This window comes from Macaca mulatta, chromosome 19 (assembly GCF_049350105.2).
Source record: "Macaca mulatta isolate MMU2019108-1 chromosome 19, T2T-MMU8v2.0, whole genome shotgun sequence".
In the NCBI taxonomy this organism is placed as follows: domain Eukaryota; kingdom Metazoa; phylum Chordata; class Mammalia; order Primates; family Cercopithecidae; genus Macaca; species Macaca mulatta.
The window spans coordinates 46,049,840-46,068,301 of record NC_133424.1 but is presented as its reverse complement, the minus strand read 5'-3'; the positions used below and the strand labels follow the sequence as shown (position 1 = coordinate 46,068,301).

Genomic DNA, 18,462 nt, shown 5'->3' with positions numbered 1-18,462 from the left:
TCCTTTCTTTGTCCAAAAAAGACCTGCCCTGGTCCATCAAGCTCTCTCTGCACATCCTCCAGCATAGCCACAGCTTCCTCTCCATTTTCTGGATGATGCCTCTGCATCCAGGGCTGCAGGTTTTTTGGGAGGATGGCCAGGAACTGCTCCAGCACCAGCAGCTCCAGGATCTGCTCCTTGGTGTGCACCTCTGGCCTCAGTCAGAGATGACAAAGTTCCCAGAGCTGGCTCAGAGCCTCCAGGGGCCCCGGTGAATCCTGGTAGTCAAACTGACTGCAGAAGGTCTGCCAGCGGAAGGTCTCTGGGCTGTAGCTGCTGCTCCAATGGAGGCTAGAGTCCAGATCACCGGTCTGCTCTTCTGTCTTCACTGTCAGAATCCCATCACACTCCTCTAAATTGTGTTAGGAGTGATAATGACTTTCCCAATTTTGCAGACATTTTGACTGGCAAATACCTCAGTACTGTTAGGCTTTAATCCTCAAGGAAGTGGAGCTCTCCTTATGGACACTCTTCCCGGCGGGGAAGCACCAACCCAGCGCTGCTGGGGAGAAACTGGGGAAGGCTGGCTTCGCAGCTGCTTCCGGTGCTGGCGGCTGGTGGGGACCATAGAGAAACCATGTTGCCATTTTTTTTTCTTGAGCCTGGGTCCTGCTCTGTCTCCCAGGCTGTAGTGCAGTAGCACTATCACAGCTCACTGCATCCTTGAACTCCTGGGCTTGAGTGATCCTTCTGCCTCAGCCTTCCAAGTAGCTGTGACTACAGGCACATGCCACCATGCCCAGCCAATTTTTAAAATTTTTGTAGAGATGAAGGTCTGGCTATGTTGCCCTAGGCTGGTCTTGAGCATCCGGGCTCAAGCCATCACAGGCGTGAGCCACTGCACCCAGCCCTCTTGTACAAGTTTTTACGTGGATACAGATTTCAATTCATTTAGGTAAATACTTAGGAGCACAATAGCTGAATCATATGGTAAGAGTATGATTAGCTTTGTAAGAAACCACCAAAGTGTCTTCCAAGTGGATATACCATTTCTCTACATCGTTACCAGCATTTGATGTTGTCAGTGTTTTGGATTTCAGCCACTCTAACAGGTGAGTAGTGGTATCTCATTATTTTAATTTGCTCTTACCTAAACACAGGATGTTAAGCATATTTTCATATCTTATTTGTCATCTGTATATTTTTGTTGTTGAGGTGTCTGTTCAGATTTTTGGCCACTTTTTAATTGGTTGTTCATTTTCTTACTGTTGAGTTTTAAGAGGTCTTTTTATATTTCAATTACCAGTCCTTTATCAGAGATGTATTTTACAAATAATTTTCCCTAGTCAGTGGCTCATTTTTTCATTCTCTTAATAGTTTTTAGTGAGCAGTAGTTTTTAACATTAATGAGGTCCAGTTGATCTTTTTTTTTTTTTCTTTCATGGATCAAGCTTTTTGTGTTGTATCTAAAAAGTTATTGCCAAACCCAAGGTCACTTAGATTTTTCTCCTATGTTATCTCCTAAAAGTTTTATAATTTTTACATCTGGGTCTGTGGTAAATTTTGAGTTAATTTATGTGAAAGGTGTAAGGTCAGTATCCAAGTTAAGTTTTTTAACACGTGTAAATCCAGTTGTTCCAGCACCATTTGTTGGAAAGGCTATCATTTCTCCACTGAATTGCCTGCCTGTCTCCTTGGTCAAGTATCAGTTAACTATATGTGTATGGATCTATTTCTGGGTTATTTATTCTGTTCTGTTAATCAGTTTATCTGCTTTTTCTTCAATACCACACTGTCTTGACTACTGTAGCCTTATAGTAAGTCTTGAAGTTGGGTAGTGTCAATATGCTTCATTCTTTAATACTGCGCTGGATATTCTGGTCCTTTAGACTTTCCTTATGAACTTTAGAATCAGTTTGTTAATATCCACAAAGCAACTTGCTGGTATTTCTATTTGGATTCTGTTGAAATATAGTCAATTTGAGAATAAATCACATCTCAACAATATTGAGTCTCTCCATCAATGAACATGGAATATCTTTCCATTTGATTACATTTTTAATCTCTATCATCAGAGTTTTACAATTCTCCTCATATAAATCTTGTGCACATTTTGTTAGATTTATACCTACATATTTCATATTTCTAGGAGCTAATGTAAATGATATTATTGGTATTATGTGTTTTTAACTTGAAATTCCAATTATTCATTTCTACTACATAGGAAAACACTTGTCTTTTGTGTATTAATCTTGTATCCTGCAACCTTACTATAATCACTTATTAGTTGTTAGAGGTCATTTGTTGTTGTTATTGATTCTTTGGGGTTTTTTTATACAGACAATTATGTATCTGCCAAAAATGACAGTTTTATTTCTTCCTTCCCAGTCTGTATATGTTTTGTGTCCTTTGCTTATCTTACTTCATTACCATGTTGAGTAGAAGTCCTTGTCTTGTTCCCAGTATTAGAAGAAAGCATCTAGTTTATTACCATTAAATATGATGTAGGTTTTTTGGTAGATATTTTATCAAGTTGAGAATGTTCTACTCTTTATTCTTAGTTTGCTGAAAGCTTTTTATCACAAATAGATGTTGGATTTTTCTCCGATGCTTTTTTTGCATCTATTGATATGATTATATACTTTTTTTCTTTAGCCTGTTGATATGATAGATTGCATTAATTGATTTTCAAATGTTGAATCAGACTTGCGTACCTGGATTAAATTCCACTTGGCCATAATGTATAATTATTTTTATACATTTTTGGTTTTGATTTGTTAATATTTTATTGAGGCTTTTTCCATTTATATTAATGAAAGATATTGGTCTGTAGTTTTTTTTTTCTGCAATGGATTTGTCTGATTTTGGTACTAGGATAATGCTATTCTCATAGAATGAGTGAGGAAGTTTTCCCTCTGCCTCAGTTTTCTAGAGCTGCTTGTAAAGAGCTTAATTTCTTTCTCAAATATTTAGAATTCACCAGTAAAAGCACCAGGACCTAGTGCTTTCTGTTTTGGAAGGTTATTGATTGTTGATTCAATTACTTTGATAGATATAGGCTTATTTATATTCTCTATTTATCCTTTTGGCAGACTGTGTCTTTCAAGGAATTGACCATTTAATCTACATTATCAAGTTTGTGGCATTCTAATATTTTTTATTATGCTTTTAATATCTGTGATTCAATAGTGATATTCCTTTTTCTGTCTTCTCTACCTTTTCTTGGTTATTTTATTTAGACATTTATCAGTTTTATTGATATTTTCAAAGAGCTAATTTTGGTTTTATTGATTTTCTCTATTGTTTTCCTGTTTTCAATTTCACTGATTTCTGCTCTAATTATTTTTTATTTCACTTACTTTGGACTTAAATTGCTCTTCTTTTTGTAGTTTCCTAAGGTAAGGGTTGAGATTGATTTTAGATTTCTTCCATTCTAATATATGCATCCATTTCTATAAATTTCTTCTAAGAACTACATGCTCTGTGTGCCACAAATTTTGGTAAGTTGTGTTTTCACTTTAATTTGATTCAAAATATTTTTAAATTTTTCTTGAGATTTCTTTGACTCATATGCTACTTCTCTTTTGAGTTTTGTCAGCCTTGTTTCATATAATGTGAAGCTCTAGTATTGGGTGCAAAAACATTTAGCATTGTTATGACCTATTGTTGAATTAATCCTTTTATCATTATCAAATAACTCTTTTCATTCCTTATTATATTCTTTGTCTGAAATCTACTCCATTTGATATAACTATTCCAGATTTCTTTACATTGGTGTTAACATAGCATATCTTTTTCCATCCTTATCCTTTCAGTTATATTCGTTGTTATGTTTCAAGTCATTTTTTTTTGTTTTGTTTTGTTTTGTTTTTGTTTTTGTTTTTGTTTTTGTTTTGAGACAGAGTCTTGCTCTGTCGCCCAGGCTAGAGTGCAGTGGCGTGATCTCGGCTCACTGCAAGCTCCGCCTCCCAGGTTCATGCCATTCTCCTGCCTCAGCTTCCCAAGTAGCTGGGACTACAGGTGCCTGCCACCACACCCAGCTAATATTTTGTATTTTTAGTAGAGATGGGGTTTCACCGTGTTGGCCAGGATGGTCTCCATCTCCCGGCCTCATGATCCGCCTGCCTCGGCCTCCCAAAGTGCTAGGATTACAGGCATGAGCCACTGCGCCCAGCCTCAAGTGGCTTTTTTTTTAATACATAGCATATAGTTTTGTATTTTTAATCCAATCTCACAATCTCTGCCTTTCAAATCATACATTTAGACCATTAAATCTAATATAGTTAGATGTCGTTGTGTCTACACTGACAGTTTTGCTGCTGTTTCCTGTTTGTTTCATCTGGTCTTTGTTTCCTTTTCCTTTTTGTATACCTTCTTTTGGATTATTTTCGTGATTCCATTTTATCTCTCTTGTTTGCCTACTAGATATAATTCTTAAGTGTTTTAAAAGTGATTCTTTATATTATATAGGATATACTACTTGCTATAGTATAAACTATATAGAGTAACATATATAGTCTACCTCCAAGTAATATTATATTGTTTCACATACAGTATAAGAATTATACAATAAGAACAGTACACTTCCATTTCTCTCGTCTTACCATTTGTGTTATTGTGCCATACATTTTGCTTTTACAAAAAGTGTTTGACATTCTCACACACATACACCCATACACACACACATATGTATGTATATGCATATATTTTTATATTTTTCCATTGCTACTCATTCGCTTGTGTAGATCCAGATTTCTAACTTGCACTATTTTTCTCTTGCCTGGAGGACTTCCTTTAACTTTTTTTTAAATGAAAGGTATGCTAGCGATAAATTATTGAAGCACTTATGTGTATAAAAAGGTTGAGTTGTGTGTGTGTGTATGTGTGTGTGTACCTTCACTTTTAAAAGAGTTTCACTGGGTGTAGTGTTAGCACCTGTTTCTCCACATTCTGGCAGGCTCACAGGGTATAGGTTCACAGTATTGTTTTCTTTCGAGTTTAAAAAAATACTAACCCATTAAGTTCTAGCTTGTATATTTCCAATGAGAAGTGTGCCATATTCTGTTTGGGGGGAACTTTTGATAATAATATATTCAAATTTTGTTCATTCATCTGTAGCTACATCTTACTCTTTCTTTTCTTTGTTTCTCATTAGAACAATGCATGTGTTTGGAACACGTAATGCGTGCTTTTTGTTGGGATGTCTTTTGATTTTCTTCTAGTGACTAAGCGGTTTGATTATGATGTACCTGGATTTAGTTTTTTTCATGTTTCTTGTTATCTGATATCTTCAATTCATCATTTGTGTGATGGTTTGAGGTTGGGGTAATTTCCATAAGCACAAGCAATGAACTCAACCACATGTATTTAGGAGTCTGTTATCCTCGCATGTCCTCACTCCCTATTTTCCCCTTCTAGGAATTCTCCCTCAGCCATCTTTTTTCATACACCTAGTGACCGAGTATACCTTGATGAGGCCAAAACCTTTTCTAAACTCAAATAGCAAGTCTATAAGTCTATAGATTCCTTCTTCCTTTTCCACACATGCTCCTGCCATTCAAGCCAACAGAAAATGCTTCAAAATATATACAAATTTTACTTCTCATCACCTGCACCACCACCACTGTGTCCAAGCCTTCATGACTATGGCCATAGCCACCTAAATTGTCTCTCATCCCCAGAAATCAGAATGATCCTATTAAACCTCAGTCAGATCATATCATCCTTTGCTCCAAACCCTCCATGATTTCCATCTGTGAGTAAAAGGCAATGTTCTTTTTTTTTGAGACGGAGTCTTGCTCTGTCGCCGGGGCTGGAGTGCAGTGGCCAGATCTCAGCTCACTGCAAGCTCTGCCTCCCAGATTTTCGCCATTCTCCTGCCTCAGCCTCCCGTGTAGCTGGGACTACAGGCACCCGTTACCTCGCCCAGCTAGTTTTTTGTATTTTTTAGTAGAGGTGGGGTTTCACCGTGTTAGCCAGGATGGTCTCGATCTCCTGACCTCGTGATCCGCCCGTCTCGGCCTCCCAAAGTGCTGGGATTACAGGCTTGAGCCACCGCGCCTGGCAGCAATGTTCTTATCACATCCTCCAAGGCCCCACTTAGTCTCTTCATCCCTCTCCATCTCTGTTCTCCCCTCTTCCCACTCTGCAAAGTGCGAACTTCATTCTGGCCCCCTGTTGAGTTACTCACTCCTCCCTGTGGGCAAGAGACGTCCTTCCTCTGAGCCTTTACAGTGGCTAGTCCCACTAATTGGAATGCCTTTCCCTCAGGTAACTGTGTGGTTTGCTTAATTGTTGCCTTCTAGACTTTGCTCAGATTCCACCTTCCCAATGAGGTTTACCATTTCCAGTCTATTTAAATAGAAACTCACACTTCTCCCTAGCCCCAAACTCAATCCTACGTTGGCTGCCCTTCGTCTCCCTGAAGTTGCTGCTGGAACCTATCAAATAATTTACTAATTTATTACATTTGTTGTTTATTTTATTTTCTCCAACTAGAATTAGCTTTCATAAGATTTTTATCCTTGTTTTTTAAAAATTGATGCTATTACCTAAAGTATTCCTTAGACTACTCATTTTGTCTCAAATAATAATATGTATGCCCAACTGATGACTAATGAACAGCTTTATGCATATCACCTGGGTCTTCCACAGCCATGTCAAACTATTAGAAAGTTAACTTACTGTATGTTTTCCAAAACAACTAATGTTGGTTTATCTAAACCAGATGGCTAAAATAGCCCTGGTCTTGTTGGCATCGCCTACTTCCCTTGCCTCCTGCCTTATCTCTTCAACTATCCCACTGTCAATTCCTCTAGACTGGGAGCTCAGTGGCTCATTTTTGCATTGGGTCACTGCAAAAAAATTTCTTAAGCCTTATCTGCTTCTATTCTGGCATCTATTTAATTCTTCCTTTCCGAGACGCATGGAGTGTTTCTAAAATCTCTATATATCATGTAACTTCTTTGCTTATCCTTTCATGATTCCTCATACTTTGTGGATAACGGACAAATGCCCCCTCATGGCATGTCTGTTTGTCCATGATCTGCACTTGCTGAACACAGCAGCCACATCTCCCAGCTTGGGTTTCACTGTCCAACCACATTTGACTACTTGCCTAGTGTCCCACAGGGTCATGATCTCTTTGTTCCCTGACTTTTAATTTAATTTAAAGTTCCAGGATACATGTGCAGGTTTGTTATACAGATTAGTCTTCCCTGCCTTTTAACATGCTATTTCTTTGACTCCCAAATAACCTTTCTCTGCCTGGTCACTTCCTCCTTCTTCTTTTTTTTATTATTTATTTTATTTTATCTTTTTCCATCTCTCTCACACCTAGTTTTTTTTGGTTGTTGTTGTTATAAAATGGAGTTATATTTAAAACCTTACTTCTAACAATATTAGCTGCATAGCTTGGAAGACTCCAAAACAATGTGGAAGCCAAGGCACTACGTGTTCAAAAAGTTTTTTTGTTTTTGCTTTTTTTTTTTTTTTGGCTAATTTGACTTTTTTAATAGAAGAAGAAAGGTATAGGAACATATTAACCATAAATTATAAGACTATACAAAAAGCCACTGGCTGACTTGAGAACAAGCTTGTGCACAGAGATGATAGTATTACAGAGCATATGTACTGAAATCTTCCACCCTCAATACACTAAAATAATGAAATTTTCATAGTAATCATAGTTTTTATATCACTTTAGAGTCAATATTCAGAATAATTACAAAATATTTTTCTGGGATCTGCTCAAGTATACAAAAATATAGTTTGTAATATATCAAAGATATCTTATGAAATAAACTTAGCAATAAAGCAAGTTTCTCCATCACAAATCATATTTCCTTATTATTCTAGATAAGCTGGTTTCCTCCTTTCTTTTCAAAAAGCATTATTATTATTACTTTAGTGCTCAAGCTGCCTAAAATGCCTTCTTTCCTCCCTCCTATTCAATTTCTGTCCATCTTTCAAGGTCCAATCTAAGCTTCCTTTCCTTTCTTTCTTTCTTTCTTTCTTTTTTTTTTTTTTTTATTATACTTTAAGTTCTAGGGTACATGGTCACAGTGTGCAGGTTTGTTACCTATGTATACGTGTGCCATGTTGGTGTGCTGCACCCATTAACTTATCATTTACATTAGGTATATCTCCTAATGCTATCCCTCCCCCTCCTCCCACCCCACGACAGGCCTCTGTGTGTGATGTTCCCCTTCCTGTGTCCAAGTGTTCTCATTGTTCAATTCCCACCTATGAGTGAGAACCTGCGGTGTTTGATTTTCTGTCCTTGCGATAGTTTGCTCAGAATGATGGTTTCCAGCTTCATCCATGTCCCTACAAAGGACATGAACTCATCCTTTTTTATGGCTGCATAGTATTCCATGGTGTATATGTGCCACATTTTCTTAATCCAATCTATCATTGATGGACATTTGGGTTGGTTCCAAGTCTTTGCTATTGTGAATGGTGCCGCAATAAACATACGTGTGCATGTGTCTTTGTAGTAGCATGATTTATAATCCTTTGGGTATCTACCCAGTAATGGGATCGCTGGGTCAAATGGTATTTCTAGTTCTAGATCCTTGAGGAATCGCCACACTATCTTCCACAATAGTTGAACTAGTTTATAGCCCCACCAACAGTGTAAAAGTGTTCCTATTTTTCCACATCCTCTCCAGCACCTGTTGTTTCCTGACTTTTTAATGATCACCATTCTAACTGGTCTCACACCTAGTTTTACATCCTTCTTACCTACTCCCGTATCACCACCACTGTCTTTCCAGGTGTAATATTTGGTTTATTTATCTGTCTCTCTCTGCTATACTGTAAATTACTGGGATGCAAGAGATAAATCTTTGAATTCTATATCACCAAGACCTAGCACTGTTTAATATAATTCATTGACTCTTGAACAACACGGGTCTGAACTGCACAGATCCACTTACATATGGATTTTCTTCCACTGCAGCCACTCCTGAGACAGCAAGACCAATCCCTCCCTTTCATCCTCCTCCTCCTCCTCCTCAGCCTGCTCAACACGAAAATGACAAGGATGAAACCTTTATGATGATCCACTCATCCATTTTCTTTTCTCTAGCTTATTATATTATAAATATGCCATATATAATACATATAACATACAGAATGTGTTAACTGTTCATGTTATCAGTGAGATCTCCAGTCAACAGTAGGCTATTAGTGGTTAAGTTTTGGGGAAGTCACAAGTCATGCAGACATTTTGGACTGCGTGGGGGAAGCAGAGCCCCTTACCCCCACACATTGTTCAAGGGACAACTGTAATCTGTAGGCAGCTGAAGGAAATGCTTGTACTTTATTTTTCTTTCCACTATCTTAAGATACCTTTATAAGTTGTAAAATACCTTTAAGAAGATTGTATTTTCAGCACAGTACAACTCCAAGGTCAGCCAAGTCTCTGTGAAATTAGAAATCTTGTGATGATATTTTTGTAGTTAGGACTCAAGATAGACCAGTTATTTTTCCAAATAGAACCTATCATACTATTTATCTTAAAAGATAATCATTTGTAATTTGTCAAAGCAACATGATACTAATATCTATGTAGTCTATTACACTCTAACAGACTTAATTTTTTAAAAAATTATGGAGCAGTCGTACATGAGTTTTTTCTTCCTTTTTTCCTCCAGGCCCAAAAGCCTGATTGCCAAGCCAATCATCCACAGGTGAAAGTGTGAATGTGGCTGGACGTGGTGGCTCACACCTGTTATCCCAACTCTTTGGGAGGCCAAGGCAGGAGGATCACTTGAGCCAAGTTTGAGACCAGGCTGGGCAACATGATGAGACCCCGTGTCTCCCCCACAATCCCCTGCAACCAAAAAAAGTTGTGAACGTGTGTGAATTACTGGTATACAACTAAATTAAACAAACAAACAAAAAAGACATTTCAACTCCATGTTCTAGACCCTGGGCCCTGGGCCACAGAAACTTTGCACAGTTAAGCCTGGCTCAACAATCATGGCTTATACAAGTCAGTATTTTCTCCATCATTGAGTTAGAGCAAAAACACATGAGCAGAGGAAACGTGGCAGACATAGATAGCAGTGGGTGTACTGACAGTTCCAAGACCAGAGGAAACCTGCCCAGAGCTCAGGTCTTCCAGGATAACACTGAAACCAGAGTGTAACACTGAAAGCAGAGTGCAGTGTTGCACGGCTGATACTCACTGACCTCTCTCTTCTCTCCACAGGGGAACATCTTAGGCCAGTGTGTCAACTTCTGACTTGGCTCATCTGAACCCAAGACCTTGGACACATTCACAAACACCCCAGGGTGTTGGGTTTCGAGTTTGCCCTAGAAGGACAAAGAGCAGGTGAAGCTTGTTTGCTGTAACTAGAAGGCACGGAACGTGCTCCCAGCAGAACAAGATCAAATTAAAGGGAACAGTGGTCACCTGCCGTTTCTAGAGGAAGCTTTTGCTTTTGGTCACTGAGGACCCTAAGTCTTACATGAGAAGAAAACAAATAGGGTGATGCCGCGTGCTTCTGTCCCCAAAGAATCCCTGTGCAGGTGCCGAGGGTGCCCCGAAGACAAGGCTGTGCTTGCTGTGCCCACCACAGAAGCACATTTGACCCGATCAAAAGCAGGTGGAAAAGGTCCTGAAGCACAGATATTTTCTCAGTGATGTTGTTTTCTCCAAAATTAAAGGGGGAAGGTTCCAATTGAAGGTGAGAATAGAAGTATCTTCTTCAATGTGTTCTCCCATCTGAGCAACAAGTGCGCTCCAGCCACCAGTGTCCCAGCTGCTCTGAATGATGGTGAAAAGGGTATCCAAACACTTGAATGGTACTGTACCCTCCACTTGCCACCTGATTCCTCACTTGTGGACCCCAGGCACTCTGGCTGTATTCTCAAGTAAGCATAGGTGTGGGGCTGTGTCCTGCCATTGCACCATCTTTAATCTGGACTTGTGGACCTCAGGCTCTCTGACTATTCATGGACAGAAGTTTCTGCAGGCACAGGTAGGGTGCTGTTTCCTCCCATTGTCCACCTGAATTCTGGACTTGTGGACCCCAGGCATTCTGGCTGTGTTCGTGAATAGAGGTGTCCCCCACCAAACAAACCCATATATGGTGCCATCTCCTCCCATTACAGGTATGGTGCCATCTCCTCCCATTGCAGGCACTGCACTGCCCATACTCTGGACTTATGGCCCCCACATGCTCTGATTGTATTCATAAACAGTAGTTTCTTCCATCACAGATATGGCAGCAGCTCCTCCAACAGAAACAGATGTGCTCAAGCTTGAGTGGCCCGTAGGTGTTTGACAGAAGTCATGAACAGAAGTATCTTGGGGCACATGTTTCTTCTCTGTTGTGCAGGTTTCTCCTGTAGTAACAGGTTTGCTTTGGCCATATGGGCCCCAAGTGCTCTGACCAGACACAGGAAGAGAAGACTTTCAGTCTCAGGTAGTGTGTTGTCCCCCACTACTGCAACATAGATGCTTGGAAAGATGGAACACAGGGTGCTCTGCTTGTGGTGGAAACACAAGGGCCTCCAAGCATAGATGTGCTGCTTTCACCTTCCCTTTGAGGGATGCAGATGTGCTCTGGCCAGCTGTATTCCAGGTGGTCTGTCTGTGGGCAAGACAGAAGTGTCCCAAGCACTGGTATGCGCGGGCTCCTCCAACCACAACAGGTGTGCTTTGGCCAGATGGTTTCCAGGTGCTATGAACACAAGAAGGAACAGAGGTGCCTTCTGGAACATGTTTCTTCTCAGTGATGTTCTAAGAGGTGTGCTTTGGCAGGACAGGCCCCAGCTGCTCTGACTGTAGGCAGGGAGGAAAGTGTTTCCCGGGAGTTTTTGCTTTCAGTAGTACTGCCCTCTCCAACTATACCAGAGGTGCTATAAGCTTGCAGGACCCCTGGTGCTCATGTGTAAGCCTCCCCAACATAAGTTAAGGTGCTGCATGCCCCTCTAGGCCCTGTTGTAAAGCTGAGTGCTTCAGATGTGCAGCTGGGCCTGGGGCAGACACACTGGTCCTAGAGCTGTCATGACCCAAAGAAGCCCCAGAGTCCATGAATGGAAATGGGTCGGGAGAGGAGTTAGCAAAAGGTGAACTGTGCCTGGTGCTGCGCATCCAGTGATGGCTCCAGAGCTAGAAGTAGTGGTTGTGCAAATGGGAAAAGGACCTGAGGTGCCACCCAACGTTGGGTGGGTGCTAACAGAGATATCAAAGATGGACATGGGGGTACCATGTATGCAAAAATCTGATGGCATTATGCTCCCATTGGGTGTCTGGGCTGCAGTAGAGGCTCAGTTTAGAGCTTGTACTGAGATTTTACATTTCTCAAAGGGTAAATGTTATCAAATATGTCAGGGGATCCTGCCACGGGAAGGCTAGAAAGGCAACATGGTAGCCATATTGATTTCATCAGAGTCAAAGGCAGGCTTGACTGCCCCATTGGCCAAGGTCCTAGCTACTAGAAAACAGACAATTGCTGAAGTAGTGATAAGTATGCTGGTGCAGACAGGGATCCTAGGAAGACTGACTCTCTGCTGCTGCCCTTTAGGAGCTCTGAATGTGACTGAGAGGTGGCTTCTGGGCTAAAGGAAAGGTTCAAAGTGGGGTAGGGATGTTTACCATAAACATAGGTGGGTTAGTGGAGACTGCCTTTTGCAGGGGGCTGTCCGCTCCACACTGCAATGAGCTGCTCAAATGGGAGTTCCAAGACCAAAGGAAACCTACCCAGAGCTTGAGTCTTCCAGGCTAACCCTGAATCTTGGGGGGACCAGGAGATAAGACCCAGAGAATAGCGAGTGGTGTTCATGTTGGTCATCTCAAAGTTCAAAGCAGGCTGGAAGGTCAAGTCTGCAGATGGGCTAACTGGGCAGTGGAAGTGATAAGGTTGGCCAGTTAATGATGGGTTGGTATATTCATCTGTCTACACACTGCTATAAAGAACTATGTGGGGCTGAGTAATTTATAAACAAAAGAGGTTTAATTAACTCACAGTTCCGCATGGCTGGAGGCCACAGGAAACTTACAATCATGGCAGAAGGCAAAGGGGAAGCAAGGCAAGTCTTACTTGGCGGCAGGAGAGAGAGTGCAGGGGAAACTGCCACTTATAAACCACCACATCTCATGAGAATTCCCTCACTATCATGAGAACAGCATGGGGGAAACCACCCCTACAGTCCAATCACCTCCCACCAGGTCCCTCCCTCCACACGTGGGGATTACAATTCAAAATGAGATTTGGGTGGGGACATAGAGCCAAATCGTGTCAGTTAGTCAGTGAAGAATGAGGTACCTGTAGAAGTGAGGGAGGAGCACAGTGGTCTGGATGAACCAGTGGGGTGACAGTCAGGGGACTGGCATTCAGTGAGGCTGGGGGAGAAGCTTGCTAAAAGCATTGCTGTTGAAAAGCAGGGCATACATATCTGATACTGAGGATGTAGAATGCAATTTGGAGATGCTTCCTAGCTACCTACTCTTCCAAGGAAAACTATGCACTCTTCAGCCTGGTGTTTGTGATGCACCACTGGGCTACATTATAGAGGGTGCACTGCAAAGGAAGTGAAGAAAAGTCACCAGCAGGCAAAGGTGGAAGCCCAGGGGCCTTTCCCCAGTGAGACTTTCTGGCTGTTCCTTTGGAACTTCCACCTGCTAGTTGCAGATGTTTGCCACTGGATGGGGCCCCGTGCTATGTGGGAACTGTTCAGGACTGTGGGTACTTAGTTCCAGCAGAGTTGGCTCCACCAGGGCACCAGGTCTGCAGGCTTCTCAACTTCTGGCCTGGAGGGGCAGCTTCAGCAACCAGTGCCTGGGAGTCCACTAGCCCTTTCTCTCTGAGTCACTTGAGGGCAGAATCTGCTCAAAGTCAGAGGGCTGGAGCAACCTGGATTGTGCCAGAGTGAGGGCCCAGCTCACTGGAGGTCAGAGTAAGAAAGTCAGGGATGGAAAGAGACAGGGTTTTGCTCTGTCTCTTGCAGATACTGAGGCACTCAGGAGGCCCAGGATGGCAGCAGCAAGGCATGTGCTAAAGTGGGGAAGGAGTGACTAAGTGGCATGGGTGCAACTTATCCCAGCCTCTTCCTTTTAGGCAGCCACCACAGAGGATATCTCTTTACCCCCATACCCTACCCCACCTCCATGCTGGTAGATATAGTCTGGGGATACCGTTTTTTAAAATTAAAAAAAAAACAACAAAACAGGATCTGTCTATCACCTTTCCAAACCTTGAAGCAAAATGAGCCTTCTTTGTGGCCACCTTGGAAAGGCCTGAGTCCTCAGCATCACCTGGGATGCAAAGTGTTCTGAGGTGGAGGCAGAGTGCCTTCCTGCCCAGATCCCATACTCCACAACATCTCTTCCTGGCAGACAGGTTTCTCTTAAATTCCTTTGGCAAATTTGGTTTCACTTCCTTTTGCAACTTTATAACCTTTCTCAGGTCAGTCATAAGGTCGTGGAGAAGCCAGGATCTGAACCCATTCTGTCTGATTCCAGAGCTCATGCATTAACCACCTGACTGTGGTGCCTCCTCATCACATGTGCATCAAGTATTATCATTTTTATAGTTCTCAGAGTACTTAGCACCATGCACATCTGTAATAAGTACAGCCACTGCCTACAGGGAGGTATAAAAGTTCAACTCATAAGGGACCCACAGGCCACACTGGGCTCCAGTCTCCTTAAAAGATCTGGGACAGAGATCAACAATTGTCAGCAGAACCCCATTAGGCATTTGTCTTCTCACTGAGCCTTGCAGCAAACCACACAACTGTCTATAACCTATCTACTCCCAGATGCAAGAACACAAGTTGCTCATCAGTTGCAGGATCCACTCTAGTATAAAAGCTGTGTGTCTCAAGGCATAATTCCTTATGATTATTTCATAGCTCTGCTTTTGCCTTGAGACAAAAGAAATTTCCTTCAATTCCTACTTTGCTGAGATATTGTTTTTTGAAAAGGATGTTAATTAAATCTTGTCAATCACTTTTCCCACCTCTCTGAGATATTTACCTGGCTTTTCTCCTTTATTCTCTTAGTATGGTAAATTACATTGATTGACTTTAAATATTAAACCAACCTTGAATTCCAGGAACAAACTCCATTTGGTCATGCTAGAACAACCTTTTGTATTTGGTTAGATTTGATTTCCTGAAGTGTGCTAAAGATGTTCATATCTATGTCTGTGAGGGATATTAATCTGTACATTTTTATTACTATTTTCTGGTGTAATGGTAATGCTAGTCTCACAGAATGAATTAGGAAAAGTTTCCTCCTTCTCTATTTTCTGAGTTTGTGTGGCACTGGTAAAATATTTTCTGTATATGTTTGACATTATTCACCGGGAAAATTATTTGTACCTACAAGTTCTTTCCTGGAAAGATGTTAGTAATCACTTATTATCGTTTCATTGTCTGCCAGATCTGTGGCAGTGCTTTTCTGCTATTAGTAATTTAAATTTTCCCTTATTTCTTGATCAGTTTTGGCAGACATTTATCAATTTTATTAATCTCTTTTAAAAATCCATATTTAGCTTTGTTAATCTTCTCTATTATATACTTTTCATTTCTACTCTTATGATTACTATTTATTTCTACTTTGAATTTAGCCCATTTTTCTATTTGTCTAATTTTAGGATTTAAAATTCAAGCATTATTTTTAGATATTTTTATTTTTAAATATAAACACTTAAAGTTGCAATATTATGTTAGGCACTGTTTTGACTGCATTCCACAAGTTTTTATTTGTCATGTTTTAATTACTATTCAGTTCAAAATACTTCTAATGCTCCTTGTCATTTCTTCTTTGACCCATTGGTTATATAATGGTACATTTTGCTTTATTTCTAACTATGTGAAGACTTTCTAGATATCTCAATTATTTATTACTACTTTAATTTTATTGTGGGCAGAGAAAATACACTGTATGTGTTGAATCTTTTTGAAATTTCTTGAGACTTATTTTTTGACCCAGTGTATGTTTGCCCTCATGAACATTCCATATTCACTAGAAAAAGAACGTGTGTTCAAATAATGTTGGATATAGTGTTATACAAATGCCATTAAATCAAGATAAATCTTTTGCACTCTTGTTTTTTGCCTGCTTGTTCTAACAATAAGTGAGAAAGAAGTGTTAATATCTCCAATTGTGATTGTAATTTGACTGTTATCTTTAAGTTTGGTCAGTATTTGCCTATTGAAATTCTGCTATTAAAACATAAACATTTAAGATATTTATATCTTCCCGAGAGATGCTAAAGAAAAGTGTAAAAAACGAAAGCCATTCTTATGTACATCAGAATATATGGACAAAAACTTTCACAGCAGCATCATTATTGCAAATAACTGAAAGCAATACAAAGGCACATCAGCAAAAGATTGGACAGATAAATTGTTCCTTCAATGGCAATGAAAATGGATGTTACAGAGATACCTGGATACATGGAATACCCTGAGTTAATCTTACATTTATTTTGTGGAAGATATCAAACCAAACAGAGCACATATTATTCCATTCATGTAAAGGTCAGTAACAGCCACATATAAACTATAGTTTGGAGATTCATACACAATAGAAAAAACTATTTAAAAAGATAATACTGATTTTAAAAATCGGGATGTTGAATTCATCTGAGTGTTGAGGGAGGAGCACATTGTGATCCAGACAGAGCACTCAGGACTCTGAGCACACTAATACTCTGTATTGCCTTCAGTGGTAGTTACATCAGTATCAACTTAAGAAAAATTTATTAAAATCTACATAAATAATAATTTTCTATATGTATGCTATATTTCCTAATGCTAGGAAATGAATTGTGTCTCCCCAAAATGTATATGTTGAAGTCCTAGCCCCCAGCACCTCAGAATGTGACCACCTTTTTTCTGAGATAGACCACATTCTATCTCAGAATGTGAGATAGAACCTTTTTTTTTTTTTGAGACACAGTTGCCCAGACTAGAGTGTAGTGGCATGATCTCGGCTCACTGACCTCTGCCTCCTGGTTCAAACAATTCTCATGCCTCAGCCTCCTGAGTAGCTGGGATTACAGGTGTGTGCCACTGTATATGGCTAATTTTTGTATTTTTAGTAGAGATAGTAGACGCCATGCATAAATACCAATTCCCTCCAAATTGATCTATTTCTCAATCTACAAATATTCTATTGGTGATCTCATCCAAGGTCATGGCTGCAAATACCACTACAAGCCCAAAAATTATATGTATATCTCCATCCCAGGCTTGTCTTCCAAACTCCATGGTCATATATCTAATATTGTATTTCTTCTTGTCTTCTCTTTGTATTTGTGTAGAAATAAAAAAATTTAAAAGGGAAAGAATATTGTATTTGTGACCTATTTTTAGATGTCTAGTAGACATTACAGATCCAACATCTTTACCTCTGTTATGATTTTTGTTATGGTTTATTTCTATTTGGTCTCGAGTTCCCTCTGTTGGAGTGGCTATTGGCCAAGATAGCCACTCTCCAGGAGAACCCTGACCAGGTGGAAGTTACATTCAGGTGTGTGTCAGGTGAGACACAATGAGGAAGTGAAACCAAGATGCATGAAACAGAATAAATTTATTATGCACAAGTCCCAGAAACATTAGGTTTGCCAATGGCAGGGGAGGGAGAGGCAACAGGATGTCTGGAGGCAAAAGGAGCTCAACTACCAGGTGCAGGGGGTGGGGAGGGGGTGATGGAGGGGAGAAGGACCTGTGGGATTAGACCTCTGCCAAGGTGCATGGGCCTTAAGGTCATGTATTAGTCCATTCTTACATTGCTTTAAAGAACTACCTGAGATTAGGTAATTTATAAAGAAAAGAGGTTTCATTGACCCACAGTTCTGTAGCTGTACAGGAAGCATGGCTGGAAGGCCTCAGGAAACTTACAATCATGGCAGGAGGTGGAGGGGAAGCAGGTCTGCCTTACATTGCTGGAAAAGGAGGAAGAGAGCAAAGGGGAAGGTGCCACACACTTTGAAACACCCAGGTCTCATGAGCACTCACAACAGCAAGGGGGAAGTTCCCCCCAACACATGATCCAATCACCTCCCACCAGGCCCCTCCTCCAACACTGGGGATTACAATTTGACATGAGATTTGGTCAGGGAGGGACACAAATCCAAACCCTATCAGGTCCATTATCCCTATGCTTTCTTGTGGGGGTTGTGAATTGGCTAGTTTAAAGAAAGCACATGCAAAATGGGGAGTTACATGACTCTGGTGTTGACCATTAGGTTCTATCCACATCTGATCTGAGGTCACACCTCATAGGGGACCATGAGAGAGAAAGAAAGAGAGGAAGTGTGAGTCTGGCTGGAAATGGTGGTGAGGAGAGATACAACACCCTTGATGACTACACATGCCCAGACAACTGATGGCAGCCCACAGTGAGGGCAGGGTGGCCCAGGTAGCCCTATGCTCAAGGCATAGCCCTATGCTCAGGGTATAGCCTAGGGGCCCCTATGCTCTCACCAATGCATGTCTATCCACAACACTGCA

At 40.7% G+C, this 18,462-nt stretch overlaps 1 protein-coding gene across 1 annotated transcript in view; it reads right to left on the bottom strand.

Moving 5' to 3' along the window:
• The window catches only part of ZNF181 (zinc finger protein 181), a 103,711-nt gene that overhangs the window by 19,992 nt on the left and 65,257 nt on the right, over nt 1–18,462 (bottom strand). Inside the window, exons 8-9 of the transcript XR_013410462.1 lie at nt 10,180–10,302; nt 9,354–9,406 (exon numbers count right to left, since the gene is read on the bottom strand). The gene's annotated coding sequence lies outside the window, so the exon portion shown is untranslated. The remainder of the gene's footprint in view (nt 1–9,353; nt 9,407–10,179; nt 10,303–18,462) is intronic.